The sequence below is a fragment of the Symphalangus syndactylus genome, chromosome 7 (assembly GCF_028878055.3).
Source record: "Symphalangus syndactylus isolate Jambi chromosome 7, NHGRI_mSymSyn1-v2.1_pri, whole genome shotgun sequence".
NCBI lineage: Eukaryota > Metazoa > Chordata > Mammalia > Primates > Hylobatidae > Symphalangus > Symphalangus syndactylus.
Window position 1 is genome coordinate 100,847,974 of NC_072429.2, and position 25,223 is coordinate 100,873,196.

Below are 25,223 nucleotides of genomic sequence, written 5' to 3' on the forward strand. Positions count from 1 at the left end.
ATAGTTATAACATCCTGTTAGACTAGTCATCTTTCAACAAAGCCAGTAAGCTGAAATAAATAAATCTTGCTAAAGCTTCTCTCTTATCAAGGTGAACAACTCATTCCAGTTTACCTAGGAACATCCCAGGTTTAGTCCTAAAGGTCCTGCATCCCAGGAATCTCCCCAGGCCTGGGTAAACCTGAACATTTGTCCCCCTGCCTCTAATAAAGAAGAGTATGGTCACATGAGCAGGCACTAAAGGGCAGGAAACTGATCCAAAGATCCAAAAGGTAAATTCAAAGAAGAATCTTATGGGGTAAATACCGGTCCAAGGGATGAGGCTAAAACAAGGCCAGCAGGCTGAAGAGCAAAGATCAATTTTCAAGAGCACTCACACTGGCTTCTCACAACCACAGGGTTGGTTTCTTCTAACGCCTCTCTCGACTGTAGGTGGCCATCCTTTCCCTGTGTCTTCACGTTGTCTCCCCTGTGTGTAACTGTGTCCTAATCTCCTCTTCCGATAAGGACACCAATATTGGATTAGGGCCCACCAGGACTGAGGCAGAAAAATAGGGTCTGGAGGCAGGGAACCTAAGGGCATTTCATGCTGACTTCCTAGAACTGAATTGAAAGGAAAATCCTAACTTTCCAGCCTAAGTAACAAAAGAACCAGAGACTACTCCCTTTGCAAACCCCCACCTTTTCTGCACAGCAGATGGGAAATTGAAAGTACCTCTGATTGGTTGATTTTTGCAATCAATCAGACATTTGTATAGGAGTGTGAACTTTGGAACTTGACTTCAGCCTCTGGTTGGTTGCTTTCTGCAACCAATTAGACTGATGGCAGGCCACCACTTCATTTACATGAGGTGAGCACCAAGTGGCCAATGGGAAACCCCTAGAGGGTATTTGGACCCAAGAAGATTCTGTATCCAGGCTCTTGAGCCCCTATGCTGGGGCCCACTCCCACCCTGTAGAGTGTGCTTTTGTTTTCAATAAATCTCTGCTTTTGTTGCTTCATTCTTTCCCTGCTTTGTTTGTGCATTTTGTCCAATTATTTGTTCAAAACGCCAAGAACCTGGACACCCTCCACTGGTAACAAGATGACCTCATTTTACCTTAATTACCTCTTTAAAGACCCTATCTTCAAATATAGTCACATTCTGAGGTACTAGAGGCCTAAGACTTCAACACATGAATTTTAAGGGGAAAGATACTGAACATAGTGGATGACTTCTGGGAAATACAATTACAGCCCTGAAAACATGAGCATCACCGGAAGTCACGTACGTTAGAGCTTTAAGAAGACCAGCAGTTCCCGGATAGCTTACCTACATTTCACAGTATTCACTTACCTAAGTCCCACAGCCTAAACATTTTTAAAAAGAGAGACTAACAGTTAGGAACCACAGAGGAACTAGCACAGGAGGAAAAAAAAAATAGTGAATGGCATCTAACATTCACGCTGCACTTGATAGTCTGTGAGCATTTTCCACCTATTATTTCACGCATCTGTACAACAAGCCTGTAAGCCAGGGTCCTTACTCACAACCAAAGGCCCCCACACCCAGGTCCAACCATGGCGGTGCTTAAGTGCATGGTGATCGTATTATTTCTTGCTCTTGGCTTTGTGCTGTGTGGCTTGCTCTGTGGCTCATCATAAGATATTTATTCCAGATCCCTTCCCGGTGAAACATGTAGATGCTGTTTCATCAGAAGTTGCATGGGTCATGAAGTCCAAGGCCAGCAGTTCTGGATAACTCCATGAAGCTGGATATTGCTTACTTGTTAGCATTCCTCTCTGGCAATCATCAATAACCTCTTTTCAAAAGTACTTCCTTATACAAGACTCTCATCAACTGATTTCATCATTTTTAGCACTGAAACCTTGGTCTTACTGCTCTCTGCTCTGACAGCATCTGTCTGATAACCTGAGAAATCAAAGTTTCACCCCTGAAACTAAACAGGCCATTATTTCCTAATTTTAAATAATGACATGACAAGCCTTCACCCTATCTCTTTATTTCTTATTTCCTTGAACTCTCCCACCCTCACCAGCAGCCAACACAAATCACAATGTAATGCAAACGCCAGGCCACAGAACACACTGTGAATTGGACAGTTTCAGAAGACGTGATTCACACAATGTGCACGACACTTCCTGCACAGCCATCTCTGTGCCCCTGCAAAGGGCATGTGGCATGAGGCAGTAAAATAAGTATAGTCTGTGTTTGGGTATGAAAGGTGGTGGGTGGGGCATGAATACATCCAAGATATGCTTTAGGACTAAGTCAAAAGAGAACTGAGAGTGAGAAAGAAGATTGGGATGACCTCCAGTTGCCCATCCAGATCGCTGGAGACTGATCTTCATGTGCTAAATTAACTATGTCCCTTACCCTCTGGCTTCTAGATGGGCTGAGGTAATGGGAAGGACTGCAGAGGGTGGAGGGTGGGATGAGAGAGCAATTGGGGTATTTATCCTCCCCATTTCCTCCTTACCAGGCCCCATTTTGACAATGGTGCATTCCTCTAACCCCAGGCTCAGCTCCTGCCAGTCTTCCCTCTCCAGCTAATCCTTTCTCAAGGAACTATTCCCCCCCGGCCTCTTTTGGCCTGAGGATTCTTACAGCTTCCCAAGTTGCTGACCCTGGGGGGCTTAATCATCCCTCGCTGGTTTCCCTTAACCTTACTGACCCCATAGAGATAATTCTTCAATTAAACTCTCTTCAATCACTCCTTATACATTCATTTAATCAGCAACCATAATTGAGCAACTTTGGTAGGCCTTGTGTCTTTCACCCTAAAAGAAACAAGGATGAATAAAACTGGTCTTTCTCCTAAGAGAGTTTTGAAGCATCTTTTTTCTTGTTCTGACATCAGACCCCACCCTCCCTGTGAGGAGGGAGGGCACCAGACCCTGCCCTCCCAAATACTTGGAATTTAACCAGCCACTCCTCAGTTTCTTATACCATGATGGCCACATGAACTAGGTTTGGCCAGTCATGATACTCATCCCCTGCCACAGTGATTGGCTCAGAGATGAGCATGTAACCCAATACTGACTTCATCTCTCACTGGTAATTTTGTCAAGAGCTACTATAGAAGTTTTTTTCTTTTCTAAGCTTGTTAATTGTGAGGGTGTTGTGTACCTGGAGCTGTTGATGGCCATGTTGGCTTCATATTGGAGAGAACCAACTGAGAATTCGGTCAACACAGATGAAAGCAGAGATGGGAGGTAGAAAGTGTGAGAAAGACAGGTTCCTAACATTCTTTGTACACCTTGATCCAAATGGATCTGAATTCCACCTCTGGAATTTTCAGTTATGCAAGCTATTTTGTTCAAGCAATTTGAATTAGATATTTGTCTCCTGCAAACAAAACAGTCCTGAGTAGTAAAAATGGCCTCCTTTACTAATCCATGCTACACCAATAGTCCAAGGCACCAAAGACTTGTCAAGGGAAAAAATTCCTTCACACAGTCACTAACAGTATCTTTAGAGAATGGGGAGCAGGTGGAAAAGAACATTCCAAAGTACAACACACTTAGATGAGACAAGAATGTTAGATCTTAACTTTAGGGATTTCCCCTACATGTCTTGAAATTTAAATGTATTCATTTTAACATAAGTAAACAGGGAGAGCCAAGTCCTTATCAAGAGATAATATGCCCATATCAAGATACACAATTGATCCTTGAATCTTGACATCAAGATTTTGTTCCCATAATAATAAAGTTGAATTGCCACGTGCTTCTGTCAGATAATGACATTTAGGTTGATGTAGTCATTAATAAAAAAAAAATCAGAAATAGCAATCTCTCGGCTGGGCACGGTGGCTCACACCTGTAATCCCAGCATTTTCGGAGGCCAAGGTGGGTAGATTGCCTGAGGTCAGGAGTTTGGGACCAGCCTGGCCAACATGGTGAAACCCCATCTCTACTAAATTTACCAAAAATTACCAAAAAAAAACCCTATCTCTACTAAAATTACCAAAAAAATTACCAAAGCGGTGCATACTTGTAATCCCAGCTACTCAGGAAGCTGAGGCAGGAGAATCAGTTGAACCTAGGAGACAGAGGTTGCAGTGAGCTGAGATCGCATCACTGCACTCCAGCCTGGACAACAGAGCAAGACAGAGCAAGACTCTGTCTCAAAGACAAAAAAAAAAAAAAAGAAGAAGAAAGAAGAAGAAAGAAGGAAGAAGAAGAAGAAGAAGAAGAAGAAGAAGAAGAAGAAGAAGAAGAAGAAGAAGAAGAAGAAGAAGAAGAAGAGGAAGACGAAGAAGAAGAAGAAGAAGAGGAAGACGAAGAAGAAGAAGAAGAAGAAGAAGAAGAAGAAGAAGAAGAAGAAGAAGAAGAAGAAGAAGAAGAAGAAGAAGAAGAGAAAGAAAAAGAAATAGCAGTCTCTGAAAACAAAGAGCAAAAACTGTATTTTGTCCTTTCCATTTAATACTCACTGAAAATAATCACACGTTTCCTAGCTTAATGTAACATGAAAATTTGGAAATAAAACCTAAATTATTTTCATATTCCTCACTTATCAACACTTACAACAAAAGCCCTCTTTAGCATACACAGCACACGAACCAGGATGAACAAGTTTTGTTCAGATCAAAACAATCAAATATATTGCAAATGTCTTCCTCAAATAGGAGCTTTTCATAACTAAACTCAAGGAGGAATAAATCACAAAATGTTATATCCAGATTTTTTATTAATGTGACATTAAATCTTGAAAATCCCACAGCAACTGCTTTTAACAATTTTAAAGAACCCAAGTCATTTTCTTGAGATATCTTGAAGAATGTTTTTCAATGCTTCCTCAAAAGTTAATTATTTAAGCTGAAGTCCTGGAATGTTTAGGCTTTGGGGCACCAGTGAGAGAAACAAAAGCTGGAGTTACAAGAGCAGAGCTGGGAAATTGTTGAGAAAATCGTCAAGAAACATAAATGCTTGAGGGACTCAGAGAGTTTACACACATGTTCACAGCAGCATTATTCACATTAGCCAATAGGTGGAAGGAACCCAAAACTTCATCAACAGATGAGTGGATAAACAAAACGTGGTATATACATACAGTGAGACATTATTCAGCCTTAAAGAGGAAGGAAATTCTGACACATGCTACAACATGGGTGAACCTTGAGGACATTATGATAAGTGAAATAAGCCAGTCATAGAAGGACAAATATTGTATGATTTCGTTTATATGAGGTGCCTAGAGTAGTCAAATTCATAGAGCAGAATGGTGGTCACCAGGGGCTGTGGGGAGGAGGAAGTGGGGAGTTGTTGTTTGATGGTTACAGAGTTTGAGTTGGGGAAGATGAAGAAGTTCTGGAGATGGATGGTGGTGATGGTTGCACAATAATGTGAATGTACTTAGTGCCACTGAACTGTACACATAAAAATGGTTAAAATGGTAAATTTTATGTTATGTATACTTTATAGCGCGACTAGCAACAAAAACCCTCAAAAATGCTTAAAGGAGCAGGCAGACATGTGGGCACGTGAAGCCAGTCAGGATGTGTGACAGACAGAAGGGTGAGGACCGGTGTGCATGCATCCTCTCTAAAGAGAACACGCATCACTCAGCTCTCCAATTGCTGCCAGGCAGGAACTGGACCCAGTATTATATGCAGATATTATGATTTTTCAGGAGAAGCCTGAAATCCTCATTTTTATAAAATATCCTCTTTTAAGTTAGCAGCAAATTTTTAAAAGTTTTTAAAACACTACAAGTCAAATAAAGGGTGTCTGCAGGCCTCTAGCTGACACCTGGTTTAGTGGTGAATTAGCAGCCCTCTATATACGAAGGCTGCACTGGATCCAGGGCAGAAAGCCGAGTCCTAACAGTATTAGCTTGTGCGGGGAATTATTTCCAGATTGTGTTGCTGGCCTATGCATTCACAAAGGAAGGCCTAGGAATATATCGCAACCATAACCTTATTCTCGGAAGCTTTGAACAAGTGGAAATGAGGTGTTTGATGTGTGTGTTTTGTTTTCCTTTTGTGTGGCTAAAATGAGAGCCTTTGGAATTCTTGTATGTATAAGAACAGGCTGTTCATTTATTGACCAGTGTAATAGATTCCCACATTAGTCTCAGACTAGAAATGAATGCCCCTTTGAAGAAAGGGTAGAAAAATAAAGATGTGAGCAGCATTTATCCAAATTACATGAAGGGCAACTTAGCAGTATTAACACCTTTCACTCTTACAAATGGGGCTGTGTGGGAGCCTGAATTTTAAAACAAAATCAATGTTTTAATTTTCTATCTTATGGAGTTGAAGCTGGGGATGGGAGAATGACTTCTAAATAATAAAGCATCTTATAACAAGCTAACATGAGCTGTAACTAAGTAAATGCAACTCTGAAACAGAACTCATAGCTCTTAAAACTCATCCTCTATTCTTCAAAAGAATCAGTTTTATTTGTAGTGTTTTTCTTATTATTGCTATACTGTAAATGAAGCAAATAATGTCTTTTGAGTAAGAATGTGATGTAATTCATTGATTGCTAGGCAATAATATTCAATTCATTTTAACAAATGTATATTGAGCCCTTTTCAATGCTCAGAATTGTGACGGGCACAGTAGGTAATACAAAAAAAAATTGCGTCCATCCTCCTCTCACAATTAATGCTCCACCCAACAACACAGCTTACATTTCAAATAGGGCAACAAGGAAAGCAAACGTGAAGCAATTAGTGCAGAGACGAAGGCAGAAACTACCCTGTAGCTCCCCTTGAGTTCCACAGGGAGGAAATATTTTGTGCCCTAACACCCCTAACCCTTTCTGGGGGTACCCTTGTTATGGCACATGTGTCAGAGTGGGCAGGGACACCAGAGGACATGGAGCAGTCTTCCGCCTTCGGATTTGATATTTATTGCACAGATGAGGTATCTGAGGCTCAGTTAAGGGATTTTTCCAAAGGCACCTAGCAAGTGGAGAAAGGGAGCAGAACCCAGAGCCCAGCTTCTGAGGCATGACCCCCCCAGCCCCGCTCCACTGCCCATTGCCTCAGCAGCAGCGAGTGCTCTTCCTCCACTGCAGAAGCACTTCTTGAGCTCCTCCTTCTGCACACCAGGCTCTGCCCAATCCCACTGGATGTCTGGGATGCAGTTCGTTGCATTTATGAAAGTTTAATGGCAAGATCAAGGGAGAGGAGAGAGAGGTGAGCTCTCAGTTTCCAGCTGGGCCTCACAATTCTTGTGCCCCTCAGGGGTCACTACAGGTCCAAGGCCTGGTCCTCAGCTCTGCACATGCAGGAATTTGATTTTATCAGTTCACTTGGGGGTGATGAGACCCTAGGGGACCAATTCATGCCAACTAAATGCTCAAGACACTGATTGATAAACCAGAAGGCCACTTTACTTGAGTATCCTGGGAAACATATTGTCAGGTGGAGCCGGATATGCTTCTCTTGGAATTTGAAGTCCTTTTGGGGAAACCAGATGAATAAGGGGAGACTCTTTGGAAAATACAGACTCAGAGGAAAGGAACCTTCGTGGACTCAGCTCCACGCCAATCTCCCAGCTGTCCCTGTGCCCTCCCTCCCCTCTACTGTCCTTGCCAACGATTGCCACCTCTCTTCTCCCTAAACACACTCTACCCCTTTCTCCGCCTGTTCAAATCCTATTAATAGTTAACACCTAGTGAGTGCTTGCTTACTACGGGATGGGCACAGTTCCAATAGTTTTATACAATTTCCCTAACACCCAATTCTCTCTTAAAAGAGAAAATAATGACAGTCCATACTGCACAGTGTTAGGAAAATTATATAAAACTATTAGAGATAAAGGCTCAGAAGGGTTAAGTAACTTGCCCATAGTGATGCAGCTGGCAAGACACCACCAGGATTCAAACCCAGGCAGTCAGACCCTAGAGCCCATGCTGGTTGTTTTTTTTCTTTTTTTTTTTTTTTTTTTTTTTTTTTTTTTTGACATGCTCTCACTATGTCACTCAGCCTAGAGGGCGGTGGTGCAGCTCACTGCAGCCTTGACCTCATGGGCTCAAGCAATCCTACTGCCTCAGCCTCTAGAGTAGCTGGGAGGCACTCTGACCCCCTCAATGCCTATCTCACTGTTGTTTGCAATTGAAAAACCTCAAGACAGCATGCAAAGAAATAACAATTTTTAAATATGAAGGTCAACATTACATGAAAATCAACAGAAGAGAAACATTTTGGCATATTAGGGGACTTTTTTAATCCCTTAAATACAAATTTTTAAATAAGTGAAAAGGCAACTGCCTGAAAAATTTGATAGGCAAAATAAGCTGATAATTTGTTCCAATGGACATCTGGGATCATTGTAGCAGGTGGAGTAAGCAAAGAGATATGGCAATTCTGTTAGTACAAAGTTATATCTACAAATACACACACGCATACACATACAGACACATACACACAAGCTGCTACTGAACATCTGAGGTCGTGTAGACTCAAACTATATCCGCAAGCGTGAAGACTTGCTGGTTTATTCTCCACAGGACTTCAAGTCCCTAATTATATACTTAGTTCCTGATTATATAGTTAAAAACCAAGCAATTATTTCCCAGTGAGTATTAAGATCGTTGATATATAAACTGGGGATTTTAATCATTAGCTAAATAAACTGGGTTTTAAATCCTAGGCACTGTGAAGGTTTACACAAAGCCTGTATGTAATTTACCAAAGTCATTTTAATGCCAGAACAGCTTAGATTTCAAATAGGGGGCACCTAGCAAAAGCCCTTCAAGTCTTATCCTTCTACTTGATCAAAAAGTAAAGAACACCATCCTGTGATTGCCTTTCTCAAAAAGTTGCAAATCCTAATAACCATTTTCTTTGACTTAATATCATCATCTTTTAGAATTATAACCTAAAAAAACCACAGAGGATGTAGGCCTACCCCTGCACTTTGGATTTCCTAGGTCTTTAAATTTGTCACATAAGAATCAGCCTGTGGTCCAGTCTGCTTTTCCTGGGCCCCAAAACCTTTATTACAGCTGTCCAGTTATTTGTAATAGACCTGCAAATGTTCAATAGTGATGTGGGTTGTTTTTGCATGGACAGTATCCCTTCCCATTTCTTGTGGTACTAACATGTCAATTGTTACAGGAGACCACACTCCCCCATTCCCAGTCCATGTGCTTCAATGCATGTGTGGGGAGTGGAAGGAGATTTAACCCCTTCCCAGGGATGGACAATGACCCAGGCCTGACCAATCAGCTTGGCTGCCATGTTTGGTTGAGTGATAGGCATGAAACCAATTCAGGGCAATGAGAATCAAACCTGGGAACTTTGCTGTAACTATGGGGAAAGAGAAGCTCTCTGCTGGGATTGTTCAGCGAACAGATAAGCCTGGAGCTTCTGATGGTATCTCGATATAATGTAGAGAGGACATGCCTGAGGATAAAATCAATCCAGAGGAACATAGAGCCAAGAGATAGATTTCTGATAATATTGCTTGAGACCTTGATCCAGGCAAGCCTTTGCCTTTACAATTACGTGAACCAATTAATTTGATTTTTTTTCTAAGCCCCTTTGAATCAGGTTTCTATCATTTGTAACCTAAAGAGATATAGACTGTATAGATATAGATACATATAGACTATTTTAAGTTGAAACTTTGTAAAGATAACAAAAAATGTTTATCAAAGTATACAATGAGTTTGTACCAGAGATGTTAATTTCTTGCTATGAACTACTTCCCATTCCAGTGTGCACTGTCTTTCCCACAATCCCCTGCTCAGGGAAATGGCCACCAATGAAACTAAGATAAACAGCAACACAAAGGCAGGTAATTATTTTGTTGCCCGGGCTCCAACAGCTTGTGTTGCCTGACTCAGTGAGCTGGACTAATAGAAATCTCTTGCTTATAAATTTATGCCAGGAGCTGCTGAGGGAAATTGAAGTCTCATGGTACAGCCTTATGGGTTTGGTTGACCCTTCAGGCACCATATGTAAGATAAAGAAACAAGATAGCAGAGAAGAAGAGGGGCTAATTGAGCAGAGACCACATGACCTCTGAGAAAGAAAATGGCTCCATTCCCGATTTTCCAGTCCCCTGTTTTGAACCCCATGAGGTCCAGCTGTACTTTGATTCACTGTCATGGAACCTTTTCCAGGAACAGGTCTAGAATAGTAGTTAGAAATCATGGCTCCAGAGTGGCCTCCTGGGTGCGACTCCTGACACCCACTTCACACACAGCTGCCTTAGAGAACATCCTCTATGCCTGCTCCTCCATAGTAAAGTGGGAATAATAGCACACTACCTCCCAGGATCGGCAAGAAGATTCTGTGAGATAATATACTCGGAACAGTGTCTGGCACATAGTGAGGTCTGAATCAATGAGATAGTCATTGCTACAAGAACCCCTGTTACTCAAATTAGTTTGAGTGACATCCTAGTCCTTTACCACCAAGATGGCCCATCTAGAACAACAATTTTTTTTTTTTTTTTTGAAACGGAGTCTCACTCTGTCAACTGGGCTGGAGTGCAGTGGTGTGATCTCGGCTCACTGCAACTTCTGCCCCCCAGGTTTAAGCAATTCTCCTGCCTCCACCTCCCAAGTAGCTGGAATTACAGGTGTGCACCAGCATGCCCAGCTAATTTTTTTGGTATTTTTAGTAGTGGGGGGGTTTCACCATGTTGGCCAGGCTGGTCTCAAACTCCTGACCTCATGTGATCCTCCAGCCTCAGCCTCCCAAAGTGCTGGGATTATAGGCGTGAGCCACCACACCGGCAGAACAACAATTTTCTAAATGTTTAAGTATAAATATATTTTTACACAATACGTGTAAAACTATTAGCATGCATATATATATATATATATACACATACATATATACTACAGCTGTGGGTAGCACAGGAAAGTGTCTCGGATGTGTGGACACATCCCTGTTCTCATCCTTATCCTGCAGTGTGCCCTGATCCTCTAGGGTCCTGCACTGAACCTTCAGGGCTGGTTAATTTCATATACCAGGGCTGACATGACAGCCTCTAAGACTTCTCTCTTTCTCTGCAACTGCTTCAAGCTTAGCCTCCTCTTAAATTGCAGTCTATAGCTCTAGCTATGTCTGCAGCTCCTTGTTCTTGTAGGGGAGGTGTCCTATGTGTAATGCATGCACTCTGCAAGAAAATGCAGAGGCTGTGGAATTAGGAGAGTTTCTGTAGACCATTCTGTCTTTCGGTATGTAGACAACAGCTAAGCCCAATCCATAAGCTTTCTTTCATTACTCAAACCACTCTCCTATGACGCTTCCTGTGTCAAGTGGGCCCACCCCTTCTGAGGTTGGAAAGAAAATTCACCTGAGGCTGGAGGGTTTTGATTCTTCTACTGCTCTGTCCCCTTCTGTGAAAACCACACAAGTAAGTTCACAGACTTTGTCCCTTTCCAAGTAAGTACTATTTAATCATTCTGAACTGCTGATGTATGCTTTCCAGCCCTTTAAAAAAAAACTGATTTTACCAAAGAAAGATGATATAAATCAACTTTCAAGAAACTTTTTAATTTAAAAAATTATTTATCCACAGCCTATATATGTGTGTACATATATATATATACACTTACATATATATATATATATATATATACATAGAAATATTCTTCAATTCTGTTCCCCAAAATGCATTATGAATAAGAGGCACACAAGCGTCCTAAAAAGGAACAAATTTGGATTTCTTAAGGAAAAAAATAAGAGTCTTTAACGATGGTCCTGATACATTTTGTTTTGCATTCTTTTCTAAAAGGCAATAATCAAGGAATTAAATCTATACTCCCCAAGGCCTTTCCCCCACCCTTCTGGTAAAATCAAGGTATGAACTTTTTAGTACAATTGCTACTGTAAAAATCAGAGAACTAAAGTATTCTTACAGCTACAGAAGAGGGCCAAGGAAAGAAGGGCTGAGCTCATTCAGCACACTCCCGAGTCCCATGTAAAGAGACATTCCCACGTGGGAATAAGCCAATTTTTGACTTTAGAGACAGTCCCTTGAGTTACAAGTTGATTGTGTCCTAAGTTTCTTTCTAACCTGAAATGTTTAGAATTTAGAATGTGTTCTCCTCTAACAGCAACACTGTAAGCACTGACTTATGTCACCCTAAAGAAAGCATTCCTGAGAAGTCACATAGTTTTTTCTTGAGGGTCCTGCCACAACTTGTGTCCTTCTTTTATGGAAATGCATTTAGAGTTCCAAATAAGACATAGCGTCTCAGTGCCTCTGACCCTACAGGACTGTCACCAATGCCAAGACGTCAGTGGTGGCCAAGGCCTGCGTCCTTCTCTTCACCCCACCCACACTGACCTGCAGAGGGAAATCTCAACGGGCAAGAGTAGGGGCAGGAGGGGCCCTTCCTGCCCCTGCTCCTGGTCCCCACTTGGCCGCCAGCAGAGAAGGCAAAAAGCAGGAACTAGAGGCCAGCAAGGTACAGGATGGGGGAGGGAAGGAGACTTGGCTGAGACTTGGGCAGGCCAGCTCCCCCGCCTCAGCTGGGGACTGCCTGTGCTCTTAGCTTTCATTTCCACTGTGGGTTGCTAAGTGCTATACATAATGCAAAAGTAAATAGTTACACAGCGCAGTTTGGCATACACAAAAACACACATCAATCAGCCAAGGGGGGAAAATACTCTCAAAGTTTCTAGGTTTATTTTTAGATCCTGGTTGACCAGTCGAGTAACCTAAACATCCAAAGGAAGAGAAGTTGGGGCCAAAAAGTATACTTATTTAGAAACAGAGGACACTGACATTGAAGATCTCTAAGACCATCTGAGCTTATAAAATATGCATCAGTCAAGTCCTCAGGTGTTTTAAATGCCTCACAGTAGTTCTCTGAATAGGAAACAGCATGCAATGCACTCGTGAGACTTGCTGGACAGAAAACATCCTCCGTCATTGCAATCAAGGCAGCCAAGTAGATGCAACACAAAATATTGATATCCTTTTGTAAAAGTTGAAGGACAATAGCAGGAGATACAACAATACTAAAGTAATTAGTAAATTCTTCAAGGAGAGGAAAAGTGTTTTTTTCACCTTGTATTTCCCACATCTGACATAGTGCCTTGGAGAGAGCAGGTTCACAATAAATGTTTGTTAAATAGGAATAATAATAATAATGCTCCTGGAAGAGCCACCTTTTTAAGATTCTCCTCACAGTGATCAAAGTAGCCAACCAAGATTAAAGTTTCAAACACAAATTTATCACTAAGAAAGGGAATCAGAAGGACGACCACAGAAACAGACAGAATTACATAAAATAATGACCTATCGGATTGGAAAGCAGGAATAACCATGCGTGAATCATTGAGACTGGCTCAGCCTCATCCCCTGTAAAATGAGATCGTATTTGTGGCCCTCCTACCTCACAGCAACGCAGGAGCGATGAAAATGTCAAATCGTTAGCAGAAGCACTCTGAGCTTCTCAGACCGCACACTCCCATGGCATCCTGATATTCAAGTTCAAAGCAAAGATCTGGGGCCTGAGAAATCAGGTTATTCTCAGTGTAACTACCTAATTCCAGGTAAATGAAAATTCTTCCCTCCCTTAGAAAAATACTCTCCTGATTATGGTACCACTAGTTTATAGCTGAAAAAAAATGTACACATAAAAGGTATAACTTGCTTTATGGAAATGAAAGGTTTTTTTTTTTTTTAAGCCTCATTCTATAAAGGGTGATGGGACAATTCGTCAGTAAGTTAAAGGAGAAAAGCAATCAGTTTGGCCCCTTATTTCCTCCTCATCCTACACAAAAATAAATTATAGTTGGATTAAATAATGATTTTTTTGAAAGTTAAGAATTTTTTAAAACCGGCAGACAGCAGAGCTGAGTAGCAAACCCTGTAAAAGCACAGAGCAGGCTGTCCCGTCAGTGGAAGAAATTTCAGGGAAACATTTGCCCACTCGCCAATGTCAAACTATGTCAAACGGGCAAGTGATAAACTAATATCTGGGGAAATATTTGTAACAAATGTGCCAAAGATATTTTGTTATGATAAAGATCTTATGTCCACAATATATATTTTAAGCAAAAAATAAAGCAAGTTTCAGAATAATATGTATACTATGACTCATAATATCAAGCCCCCTTTGTATCTTTGAAATGAAGTGTATTTGTGTGCACACACGAGGAGAAAGGTAGGGAAACACCCAGGCCTTTAACACTGGCTCCCTGGGAGAAGAAATGAGCCATCAGAGCTTCTTCTTTGTGGATCTTTGTCCTGAATTGTTTCTCTTGTTATCACAACCATATATTACTTTTAAAATTTGAAGGAATTTCTTTTTATTTTGACTGATATGAAAAACGTCGAATGGTAAAGAACATGTAACTGAAAATTAGGAAGAGAAGAAATGCAACTAGTATATAATAATATGAAAAAGAAATGTTCAGCCTCACTAGTCATCAAAGAAATACAAATGAAAGTGTTTTGGATTGCTTAGGACAGTCCCTATTTCTGCCTGTTGTTTTGCTGTAATTATTAGAAAGCACTCCACTTTCACTCTCAAAACTGTCCTGATGTGAACAATAAATTATATAGTCACCCTAGATTTAGCCAAGAAATATTTCTTGGCCAGTTATGATGTGCTACCTACTAGGCTGGGCACTTAGATTAGTTAGTGAAAGTATTTTGAAGTGATGATGGTCAAGGCATGGTAAAAGAAGATGAAATTGACACAGTCTAACAACATGAATTGCTCTCACCCATTCGGAAAAGCAAATTGGCTTTTGCTAAAAATGTGTTAAGACTTTTTAAATGTTCAAACCTTCAATCTATTAAATTCACTAAAACTGTATCCTAGGATATAATGTTAAATGGAGAAAAAGGTTATTGCACAGAAATAATAATAGCAAAAATGTATAATAAAATGTTGACCAAATGACCAAAAATGGAATGACTAAGTAAACTGAGGTATAATCCATTCAATGAAATATTATATATGCAATAAAACATTGTCTACAAAGATTGCAGAATAAAAGATAAAATGTCTGGGACGTATGGTTAAATGAAAAAAATAATTTAAAAAAATAGATAAATATGACTACATGACTAAGAAAAAAATCTCCATATTAAGTAATGATAATAAATACTCCAGGATGCCTTTGAATATTTGGAATAAGAGTGATTCTTTCTTCTTTCTAATTTTCTATATTGTGCATTTTTTATTTTATTTTATAATATATTACTTTGATAATTGTGAGGACAATGATACAGAGGGAACAGCACCAAAGGTCCAGGGAACATATTCTTTAAATGTCTTCCTGTTGCTTTCCCAAGAAACTTCAGAGGCTAGAATGGACTTCTGGTTCTCACTGCTTGTCCTTTGGCCTGGCATGGAAATGGTCATCATGTCTTCCAAAGGGTGAGGCAATGGGAACTCAACATCACTGACTTCCCACATCCCCAGCCTCCACTTCCAACAACTGAGAAAATTTAGATCATATGTCTAAAGAGATGTGTGTGTGTGTGTGTGTGTGTGTGTGTGTGATGTGCACATGTGTGTCTGAGTGTTGCTTCCTCTCTCCTTCCCCTATCCTCAAGGGCAGCAAGACAAACTCCAGAGCAATGGTGCAGCAATCTGCCTTTAAAAATACAATAACAATGCAAAAGAGTGAGAGCCACAGGAACCCCAGCCAGAACAACACCCCAATATTCAACAGTTTTAAATAACAACACATTAAAGTCCATCTCTCCTCTCAAACTTGCCATATAATCCAAATTACTCATCTCAGATCTCTAACTGCAGTATTTAAGGCCTTATCTCAAATATTGGAATTAGGCTAAATATCTCCCCTCCAAGCACATGCAACAGTCAAATAAATGTTCAAAATCTCTTACATAACACTACAGTTATGTATCACACATAAATGATACATACATCTTCACAAAAATCTTTACGTAAAAATAGGGGAAGAAAAGACCCCAAATATTAACCCCGGCTGCCTTTGAACATTTGGATTATGGGTGATAACACTACAGTTATGTTCCTAAAACTGCTGGGGTAAATTAGAACTTTTTAATTTCAATATTACTATAAACACACCCAAGGATGTTCACCACTGAAAGAAATTCTCTGAAATGTTTATAAAAACAAAAACATTTTAGTAAAGAAAATAATGATCTCCCTAATTTATCTCTTTAGGAAATTCAAATATTTGTGATATCTTGTATGAGATTATTTTCTGAAAGGTAGGGTGCACCTGTACCTCTGATATTAAGAACAGCAGCATCGGCACTTCTATTCGTGAGATGCTGCATCTTCTCCTTGCGTGTGTTATTCTACTTAACCCTCTCAACCTTCACAGTAACCCCATAAGGCAGGTACTATTATTGCTTCCATTGTCACCTGAAGATACAAGCTCCAGGGGCCTCGCAGCTAATAAGTGGCAATACTAAGACCAAAACCGGATTAATCCAGCTCCAGAAGGGATGTACTTTTTCCACCAGAGAACTACAGATTGCCTCCATATTCTTTTTTTAATACCAAAAATATCCCTTGCCTAAGCTTGTTTTAGACAAACTGTGATAAAAAAAAAAAAAATTGTTATCAACTAACCAAACAAATTGGCTATCAATACACATTTAGCTATCGTGAATGAAGAAGATACTGAATGACCACATCAGTTTTCAAAAAAGTTATCCAGACCCCAAATTAGAACTACAGGAAGGAAGCTGCTATAGTTTAAATATGGTTGTTTGTCTCCACCAAATCTTATGTTGAAATCTGATCCCCACTGTTGGAGGTGGGACCTAATGGAAGGTGCTTGGGTCGTGGGGGTGGGTGCCTCATGAATAGATTAATGCCCTCCCTGGGTGGAGGAGGGAGGTAAGTGAGTTCTCACTCTATTCGTTCAGTGGAGAGCTGATTATTAAGAACCTGGCACCTCCCCCTCCCCTTGCTTCCTCTCTGGCCATGTGATCTCTGCACATCCAGCTCCTCTTCACTTTCCATCATGAATGGAAGCAGCCTGAGGCTCTCACCAGATGCCCAATCTTGAATTTTTACAGACATCAGAATTATGAGCCAAATAAACCTTTTTTCTTTATAAATTACCCAGTCTCACTGATTCCATTATAGCAACGCAAAATGGACTAAGACAGAAGCTATGCATGCCCTTCAGACAATGGAAACAGAAAAAAACAAACCAATTAAATGGTCTAGGGGAGAAAAGGAAAGGTATAGACAGGCCTAAAAATAGTTTCCACCTTATCTCTGTTTCAGTAATAGCAGATTAGCACATATTCTCTTGGAGATGTCACCCAGGCAACCAGAAATACAAAGACAAAGATGTTCCAAAAAACAGATGTATATAAATCTATTTTTGCCATCTTTTGAGCGTAAATGAGCACTATAGCAAGAAAGACAATAATTAGGAGATTATCTTTTTTAAAAGCAGGCACAGAAGAAAGTTTATAAATAGGTACCTAGTGTAAAGTAGGGTAACAAAGTATAAAAGTAGGTCTCTATCTGATAAGAGGCCCTGGGCCATTGCCTCAAATTCAGGCCAAGAATCTATTAGGAGCGTTAAGCATATTTTTGCCTGTGTTTTTCAAATTTCATGTTTTTATCTCATAAACCAAAGGCAAATGAATACAAAATATGGTAGGCTGGCAAATTTTAAAAACGTATTTTGAAAACTGCCTTAAGTCCCACTTAAGTAGAATAACTATGTTTCTTTACCTGAATTGCCTAGGACAGTCCCCATTTGCGCCTGCTGTTTTGCTGTAATTATTGGAAAGTCCTCCCCTTTCACTCTCAAAAATGTCCCAATGTGAACAATAAACTATGTAGTCATCTTATATTTAGCCAAGAAATATTTCTTGGCCAGTTATGATGTGCTACCTACTGGGTTGGGCACTTATATTAGTTTTTTAAAAGGTATATAAGATAAGAACAATTTCAGAACAATCTAGTCGAAAAGACAGAAATAGCACCCCAAACAACCGCGAATCAGTGAAAACTTGATGATTATTGGTGTAGTCTAGGCTGTCAGTGCCTTAGTTCAGATCAGAGAAGAGTAGCAAGTGTATCCTCTCGAGGGGGGTCACTCCATGGAACTAATGCTAAAAGCAGCAGTGCTTCTTGAGCACTTCCCGTGTGCCAGACACTATGACAAGCATGATGCCCACAGGATCTCGCTTCATGCTCAAAACAGCCCTGTAAGTGAAGGGCTGTCATTCGCTCATTTTATGGATGAGATGACTTCCCCAAAGTCAGGCCAGAGAATTCAAATGTCTAGCTCTCACACATATGTTCTCCACCACTGTAGATGTGGAGGTACTGCCTTCTGATCACCCATCCCTACCAGGAGCTGGCCCAGCAGAGTCACTTGTTATCACAGCCATCAGCTTCTCTCTTTCTGCCCTGCAGCAGAGCAAGCTGTGGCCAAACTCTGTCCAGGGGTTACCAAATCAGTTAAAGCCCAACCAGAAAACTAAAGAGGCTGCTCTTGGATCCTATGGAGGGGCCCTACTGAAGAGGCTATTGAGAAGAAAGTCATACAGGGGTTCAGGAAAGCAATGAAGGATGATGCAGGACTCTAAGGCTAGTAATAGCAGGAAGCCATGACCACCCTAGGCCTAAAGGCATGAGGGGAGGAAGTGGCTGATGGAACCCAAAGAGGGTGGCGATATGGAGAGGACAGCTGGCAGGCGCTGTGGTCTTTAGCACACACACACCAAGCTGCAGCTTGCAACCCTGTGGAGGGACAGGGGAATAAATACCCTACCTCACTCTCCTCCCACCCTCCCGTCTCCTGCTGATTTCTGGCCAAATTATACCAGAAGTCAGAAGAAAAGATGACCATTGATGCCAGTGGTAAAGATCGCCTCTTGGGGCACACAGCCAGGTGGAGAAGGGAGCTAGGGACGTGGAAGGGCCAACAGGAGACATCCAGGCCGCTTACCGCCCTTGCCCTACAGAAGAGCTGTGCTCCAACCAAGGCAGAGGAAACTGGCCTGGTCACTCTTTGGGAGTTAAGGTGCCAGGTAGGTAAAAGGACACCATCCTCAGCATATGTACAAAGCCAGTTTCATGGGCATGTGACCTGTGCCATCACACAGGCCCCATACTCAGCAGGGCCCCACGCTGGCATTCATCCTCCACTAGCACCATCTTCAAATTCTTAATTTTTTTAAACAAAGTTCCCACACTTTCATTTTGCTGTGAGCCCCACAGACTATGTAGTTGGTCCCCTGCGGGGCAAACCTTTTCTTCAGGTAGTGAGACTAAGTTCTGTAAGTATCACAGTATTCCAATACACTGTTAAAGCAAAAGGATCCAAAGTTAATATTAACTAGAGTAACAATGATACAGTAGGATAGGTAACACGGTAACGTGAAGGGGCATTTTACCTTTTCTTCTGTCCTTCCTCTCTTTTGAAGTCAAACTGTAAAGCAGCTGAGAAACCAAAATTAGCTGCCCCCTAGAGAGAAACAGACCTTAATTACAACTGCTACTCCATAGCACAGACTGAAAGGATTTTGGCTCTTCTCCAGTTAATGCGATCAATGCAGACAATAAAACAGAATAATTGATGTCCTGGAGTGGACTTTCCTGATACACCTCATCTGATGGGCTACAGTCATCGAATTCTCCAGGCCATTGCCAAAGCTACTCTTTACCTTGCCTTACGTGCCCGATGTGCACAGGCCCTACTTTGGGGCTCACTGTTGAAGATACATAAATAAAAGATGCGCGGATGGGTCAATGGCATTCACAAACCATATTTGTAGTGGATGCTTCCTGAAGCACGGGCTTAGAAACTTGAGTCTCCGCTGCTTCTGCTTCCCTTTCCTGAAAGGCTCCAGCGTGCTTAGCCTTCCTCTGAGAAATTATATTTCTAAAAGCATCTGGGAAAGCCCCAGGTGAGAAGCCCGAACAGGACCAGTGGCAGCTCTTTTTCCCATTCATTTCCTTCAATGCCATCCAGCAAAGCGAAGCCCAGAAAACGTTTAGCCGAGACAGGGATCAAACTGGCTTCTGACAGCCTCTTTCACTCACCCCTTTATTTCAGAAGTAACAGATGATAGATTTTAAGTGTTTGTTAATTTTGTTGTTTAAAGTTAGAATAAAATTTCAAATGATCAAATCAAAAGCATTTAGAAAACCTCTACTGTGTCGGAAAGGGAACATCACACACCGGGGCCTGTTATGGGGTGGGGGGAGGCGAGAGGGATAGCACTAGGAGATATACCTAATGTAAATGACGAGTTAATGGGTGCAGCACACCACCATGGCACATGTATACATATGTAACAAACCTGCACGTTGTGCACATGTACCCTAGTACTTAAAGTATAATAAACAAACAAACAAACAAAAAACCTCTACTGTATCAAGGAACCTAGAATCCAGGCAGTAAATCAAATTTAGGGGCACCGTAACAGAGTCAGAGAATCCATAGTTGCCGTGTATCCTAACCATTGAGCTCTGTCGTGGATTGAATGGTGGTGACCCCCAAAAAAAGGTATGTCCAAGTGTCCAAGACTTTTTTGTTTTTTTTTTGTGGGATGTTGTTGTTGTTGTTTTCAGACAAGGTATCACTCTGTCACCCAGGTTGGAGTGCAGTGGCATCAACATGGCTCACTGCCGCCTCCACCTCCCGGGCCCAAGAGATTCTCCTACCTCAGCCTCCCGAGTAGCTGGAACCACAGGTGCATGCCAAGAGGCCTAATTTTTTTTCTTTTATTTTTATTTATTTATGTATTTAGTTTTGTAGAGACAGGGTCTCACCTTGTTGGCCAGGCTGTTCTCGAACTCCTGGGCTCAAGCACTCCTCCTGCCTCGGCCTCCCAAGGTGCTGGGATTACAGACATGAGCCACCAGGCCTGGCCATAACCAAGCTTTAACCCCTGGAACCAGTGAATATGACTTTACTTGGAAAAAGGGTCTTTGCAGATGTAATAAAGGATCTTGAAATAAAATCATTCTGGATCAGGCAGGTGGGTTCTAAATCCAGTGACAAATGTCTTTATAAAAGATGCACAGAGGAGAGACACACAGAGAAGAGCAGGAAGCAATGTGACATGGAGCGCAGCTCGAGTGATGCAACCCCATGCCCAAGAATGCTGCAGCTACCAGAAGCTAAAAGAGGCAAAGGATGAAGTTGCCCCTAGAACGCCTGGAGGAAGCACAGCATCTCGGCCTCAGACTTCCAGCCTCCGGAGCTGTGAGAGGATAAATATCTGTTGCATTCAACCACCATTTTGTGGTCATTTGTTTCAGCGGCCACAGGAAACCAATATAAGCTCACAGCCCCATCTCTCACCTGTGGCCTCAGCTTCACAATCTCCTGCCAGGGAGTATATGAAGCCTTCCAAAGCAGCCCATTCCGTGTTCACAGTAGGCCTAGTTCTGGCCCCAGATGAGTCTAATCCCTTTCCCTCAGTGCAGTGCTTTCATGTATGTGAAGAAAAGAATATAAAAGTCCCACAGAGCGATTCCAGGCCAGAGAGTCCCAGCTACTGTGCTCGGCATCCACCAGCTCATGAGAAATCCCCTTAACTCGTACCAGTCAGGGCAGCACAGAGGGAATGATCCTCTCCCTTCCTTTGAACAGTATTCTCTTACTGCAGCCCAAGGTCTTACTAATGTTTAAACAGCCAGGTGACACTGTCAACTCCGTTGGCACTTTCAACTCAAAAAAAAAAAAAACACACAACTTATATCTTTTTCATATGTAGCAAATGTGATTCAAGAACATGTTGTCAATCCCATCAAGTATATGGAAAATATGCTTTTTATCTAAATATAATGAATCAAGTATGAAATATGCCTGTGAAGTACATTCTTTTTGTAAAAAGTGGGGGATCTGAGCAGGCCTATTGACAGCCAAGCCAAGTTCGTACACATCAGATTATTTCCAAAGAATCAAAAACACACAGGTTGGGGAAAACGTAACCTTCCAGATCCAGCTGCATATACAGAAGAAATGTGCTAATGATTTCTGATTATTTGTCAGTCTTCAGATTTCAGCTCCATAACCTGCACTAGCTCCCAATGTTGGTAAATCATTCAACCTCTCAGTGCCTCGGTTCACTTACCTGTAAATTGGGGATAATTAGAACACTACTTTGTGTTGGCCACTATGGACTACAAGATAGTCCCACATCAAGATAGGCCTTCTTGCTGTCTGGCTCTGGCTAGTTTGGCCAATTGGGAGGCACCAGCACCAGATCAGAGAGTGGAAGAGAGTGATTGGGGCCTCATCCACCTGGATGCCTCCCCACCAGGCCATAATGGGCAGTAGTCATATTCCTCTACTGAAAACCACAGCTCCAGCCAGCAGCACTGTCCCCTGAACAACTCCAGAAACTGCTCTCTCACCTCATGCTGTCAGGGCTGGGTGGTGAAGGCTTCCATGCATTGCTGGTCACTTCTGGTGGGTTCCCTGATCTTATCTGCACCTTTGTAAATAGTCCCTTGGTTAACTTTCCTCAGTTACTGCCTTCTGAGCAGTTCATCTGCCTCCTTATGGGATGCTGGAGGAGGAATCTTTCATAGGATTTATCAGAATTAATCAATACTTGAATCGCCTTTAGGCATTTGCTAGCATGAGTGCTATTATTAGCAACAGTAGTCTACTTCTCTGAGGAATCCTGGGCCATGAGGTCTCTCAATGCCGTATTTACATTTCCTCCCCAAGTTCAGTACCATTTACTAGAGATAGACATAATATTTTCAGTCGTACAGATGTGGGGAAAACTATTATGTTCTCTCATCTAAATAATTAAAATAACTTCTTTGCTGCTCTCCTCTTCTCCCCACTCCCTCTCTAATGTCCAAACCTTCTGATCATGCCGTTATCACAGGCAACAAATATCCAATGGTTCCCCATGACCCTAGAATGAAGTTTAAACTCTACCACTATTTCTCACAATTCAATTCCAACCTACCTTCAAGAAAGTGTTCAACATTTCACACCTACTAGCATGGCTATTATATTAAAAGAAAAAACAGAAAATAACAAATGTTGATGGAATCCTTATGCATTGCTGGTGGGTATGTTAAATGGTACCACCGTGGAAAACAGTGGATGTTCCTCCGAAAATTAAACACAGAATTGCCATATAACTCAGCATTTCCACTTCTGGGCATATACCCAGAAGAACTGAAACCAGGGGGTTGAACATATCACTGTACACCCATATTCACAGCAGTGTTTTCACAGTAGCCAAAAGATGGAAGCAACCCAAACGTCCATCAACAGATGCATGGATAAACAAAGTGTGGTACATACATACAATGGAACAGTATTCCACCTTAAAAAGGAAAGAAATTCTGCCCATGTTACAACATGGATGACCTCTGGGGACATTATTATCAGTGAAATAGGCCAGTTACAAAAAAGACAAATACCACTTATATGAGGTACCTAGAGTAGTCAACTCATAGAGACAGAAAGTAGAATAGTGGTTGCCAGAGGTTGGAAGGGAGGAGGAGATAGGACGTTAGTGTTTAGTGGAAACAGAGTTTCGGCTGGGCAGGATGAAGAAGTTCTGGAGATGGATGGTGGTGATGGTTGCACAATAATGTGAATGTACTTAAAGCCACTGAACTGTATGTTTAAGAATGGTTAAAATGGTAAATTTTATGTTGTGTATATTTAACTACAGTTTTTTAAAAGGTTGTATTCAAGAAATATTTATTGTTTGCCTATGGCACAAAGCACTGTACTGGGGCTGCCTCAGGAAACAAAATGCAAGACCACCATCCCCAGGAAGGGAACTTACCTCCTGCACATTCCCCTACCTGCTCCAGATTCTAGTCAATCCCTTCCCTAATTATGTCTTGCACTTTCACATTAGAATATAAATTCCTAAAGACAGGGGACTAGATCTTATTCAGCCTATATCCCTACAACCTAACAGAATGCTGAGCATGTAGAAACTGCTCAAGAATATTGGTCAAATAGTTGAGTAAAAATTGAGGCAGAGACATCTATGTCATTTTTCTCATGTCTTCTAGCCAGTCAGAACTTAAAATTTCTTGAAGTTATATAGCTATACTTGCAGGAATAGAGAGCCTAGACCTTCACACTAAGCTCACTAAACTCACTTTAAATATTCTGTTCACAAGTAATTCTACTAAGTGCATAAATTGTGGGTTTCAGATGAGAACTCCACTATTTACTGACCATGTGACCTTGAGCAAATTATTGCGTGCTCCTAAGGCTGTTTCTCTTATCTATGAAGAGGGAATGCTAACAGTCCTATAGTGAACATCTGTTGCTTTGCAATCCAAAATCCAGGGGCTCATCTCTTGGTGAGAGTATAACAATTTTCTGCCAAAGAAACACCCCTGCTCCTATTTCTTAGCCTATCTCTAAGGATGAAATGTGTGACATGTGACCAAGCCCAAGCCTAGTAACATGTGGCACCCTGGTCACAGGAAGAGACACAGGACCCAATCAATGCTGACGAGCCAGAGTAAGTCATTGTGAGCAATGCCGGGATGGAGACTTCCACTTTCTGGCTGGATTTAAAGCCCAGACTATGTAAGGTCTGGAGCTCTTCCAGCCATCCTACAACAAGATGGGGCCTCAATGAAATGGTACTAAAAATGGTGCCGACTCCATGAAAGCAAACAGAAAAATAGAGAAATGAGGTCCCACTAACAATGTTTGAGGCCTGAATCAGGCCACACCTGAAATGTCTTCCTCTGGACTGAGGAGTTATCAGAGCCAAAATAACATTCCTTTTTTGCTAAAACAGTTTGAATGTTGGGGTTCCTGACACTCACAACAGAATTGAGTCCTAAGTAAAATATCTCCTGAAAAATTATCATAAATGTTAAATGAGGTATCCCATGTAAACCAGGGCCACATAGTACACACTCAACAAATGGCAATATCAATGTTAACTGCAGTGATTGTTCATTGTTGTGGTAGAAAGCTCCTGCCTTCTAGGGACTTTTAACTCATGTGCTCTATCCCTGATTTCCATCTTCATTATCCGCAAATGATATTCTCTAGGATAGGAATGGTGAAGCCTATTCCCTAATCCCATTCTCTAGCAGACAGACATCACTAGTTGACCACAGCACACTTTCTTGCTGAGCCCGGACCCAGCCTTGGATTCCTATTGGACCCAGCTTTCCAGGCAGCCAATCAGATGACATGCAAAATGAAACCAATGTGTCTCAGCTTCACTGCAACAGTTGGCAAAATTTTTCTATGAGGAGCTAAGTAGTAAGTATTTTAGACACGGTCTCTATCACATATTCTTCTCCATGTTTTGTTGTGTTGTGTTTTTGTTTACAACCC

General features: G+C 41.5%; 1 protein-coding gene across 4 annotated transcripts in view; it reads right to left on the reverse strand.

Annotated features, from left to right (window-relative positions):
* NCALD (neurocalcin delta) overlaps positions 1-25,223 on the reverse strand; it is a 456,181-nt gene that overhangs the window by 427,285 nt on the left and 3,673 nt on the right. Inside the window, exon 1 of one of the 4 annotated variants that reach the window (XM_055286937.2) lies at positions 19,312-19,383. The exons of 1 other annotated variant lie outside the window; for it this stretch is intronic. The gene's annotated coding sequence lies outside the window, so the exon portion shown is untranslated. Of the gene's footprint in view, positions 1-377; positions 660-19,311; positions 19,384-25,223 lie in introns of those variants that run through there. 2 more of the 4 variants (XM_063643503.1, XM_063643501.1) reach the window with 2 other exon arrangements.